Source organism: Penaeus chinensis, chromosome 11 (genome assembly GCF_019202785.1).
Source record: "Penaeus chinensis breed Huanghai No. 1 chromosome 11, ASM1920278v2, whole genome shotgun sequence".
Classification (NCBI taxonomy): domain Eukaryota; kingdom Metazoa; phylum Arthropoda; class Malacostraca; order Decapoda; family Penaeidae; genus Penaeus; species Penaeus chinensis.
Genome location: NC_061829.1, coordinates 7,698,722 through 7,701,221, shown reverse-complemented (window position 1 = coordinate 7,701,221; position 2,500 = coordinate 7,698,722). Strand labels below are relative to the sequence as shown.

The 2,500-nt window shown below is 34.2% G+C and overlaps 1 protein-coding gene across 9 annotated transcripts in view; it reads right to left on the bottom strand.

Moving 5' to 3' along the window:
- The window catches only part of LOC125030569 (heat shock factor protein-like), a 46,811-nt gene that overhangs the window by 27,075 nt on the left and 17,236 nt on the right, over positions 1-2,500 (bottom strand). The window lies entirely within an intron of this gene.

Below are 2,500 nucleotides of genomic sequence, written 5' to 3'. Positions count from 1 at the left end.
CTGTTAAAATAATTGGTTTAGACAGCATCCACGTAATCCAGCATTTCTAAACCTGGTGTGCTAGCACCCCCTGGGTTTGCTGAAATCAATTTAGGGGGGTGCTTGGAAGTGCTAAATACATGGCAGTAAAAAATCCAGTCAATTATCCAGCTGTCCATGCTCTTTTCCTTCTCTGGGGTTTTCTTATTTCTTTTATCAATAATGCTGGCAGTTGGGTTTTAGTTTTGAGGAATCAACAAAATACATGATCAAGCAGTGCTTTACTTAACTTTCCTTTATCTAGTAGTCAGATATTAACCAGAGTTCGGGGATCCTAGACTGTCAAATCTAGGTACCCTTGATGTGGGACCTAGACATTTTTACTATTGTTTTCATGGTTGGTATCATTACAGAGATGTTATATCTCAAGTTTGGTTTCATTTGGTACATAAATAACAGAAATATGAAATTAATTTATAATTTTTCTTGTTTGGCACACTGTATTGTTGGGCTAACTGCTCCCATAATGAACAACGAAGGTTGCCAAAAACCTCAGCAATATCTTTCATTTATTATCTAGAACATGAATGGATGAGATTTTTATATTCCTTTTATTAGTTCCTATATTTGAGTTTGAATTTTCAAGAAAAGAAATTTTGTTTCAATATCACTCAAATACACACACAAAAAAATTATCGATACCAAAAATATTATACTCTACAAAATGCAAAATAAATGAAGAAGTCATGATTCAAGTGAATTCTATCAGCACTAGTTTGACATAATTTTACTATAAAAAAAATCATAAAATTATTTCATTAAGTGTCTACAAACTGAATGATGTGCATGGAGGTAATAAAAAAGGCAACTGTGTCTTTAATTTTTATCATTTCCTACCCAAACTCTGTCATATCTAGGGCAGTGCTGCCAAATCACTGTACTAACCACTTGGATCCAAGTGCTTCCGTGCCCACATGTGGCCCAAAATCCAGCCTTACTTGCAATCTCCCTGGTCTCTCTTTCTGCATAAGCATTTTTAGCTTTTCTGCCATTTTCCAATATCTATATTTGTTATTAGATGTGCTGTATCCATATGGTAATAAACTGCTTTCCTTGCAGAGACTCCATTTCATCTCTCTAGGTAATCCATAACTCAATGCAATAATAATAACAGTAAGTAACATTTAGAAATTTGTGCCATTTAAATTTTTTCATAATATTCAATTATCGATAATACAATCTGCGCTGCTGGTCATGGAGGGCAAGAATAGGAACCTGATCATGGAAATAGCATACTCCCTGGGAGCCAGTGCTCTTCCAGGTATAGCTCATGGAGAGTACATTCTACACGTTTATCGATGGAAATAATGCAAGAGCCCAACCTAAATACCTACTAAGTCCAATCACTCTCCAAGAGCTTTGTGCACTCATGGCGAGTCATTCCCTTCCCTTCAGGGAAAATGATCTGGGGCCAGATAATCAAAATCATTTACAATCTTAAATCTCACCACAGAGCAGTTAGAATGCTTCCGAAGGCCTTACGACATTGTAATAAAAAATAAATAAATAAATAAATAAATAAATAAAAATAAATAAATAAAATAAATACATAAATATAAAAATTAGCCGCCATATTATGATGTCACAAATTGTGAAGTACCTTGTAAGTTACAACCTCTCTAAGGATCTCGTACGGGTTTGAAACTGGATATAGTACAATTCATTTCCCGATTACTTAGTCAACAGAAACTTTTACTTGACAGTAACATGCCTTTTCCCTATCTAATACCGGATTATTTCAATTATCTATCTTGAATCAAATATAAATTGACTGTAAATTGAGTTGGCAGATGACAAACAACAATGTTTTGGTGGCTGCTCATCTTCATGATTGATTGTTTTACTATAACCTTCTTTGATGCCAAATATCCAACTAAACAATTCTTTCAAGAATCATTAATCCGATGGTCAGTGGCTCTTCCGTATGTATGTTTACATCAATTTACTTTCGCATGAAATTATAATTTTTTGCTTAATTGCTTCTGGAAAAAAAAAAAAAACTGTATAACAAGTCATATGTAAGACGTTATAACCATCATGTTAAATGTAGGAAAAAATAATGTATATCATTTTTTTTTTTCTATTGATTGCTGGTTCGTTTTATAATTTCTCTTTGTGTATATATAATTTTTTTTTCTTTTAATTGCTGGTTCGTATTATAATTTCTTTTTGTGTATAGAACTTGTCCTATGGAAAGTAGAGTTATTCAGGGAAATTTATCATAGCTAATCTTATAACACTTGGCTGAATCTTTGAAAATATCACTCGGGGAGACAGTTGCTGGGCCTTCCATGGTGTTGGTGACCGTTGGAGGCGTGGCAATAAGACAGCCATGGCCTTCCATTGGTTGTTACATCTTGCAGGCTGACTGTTGATTGGTCAATCAAGTACCAGTCTGCCCTCTCTTGGTAGTCAATGGAATTAACTTACAATGTAAACACTGCCCTTACAACATGCTTAC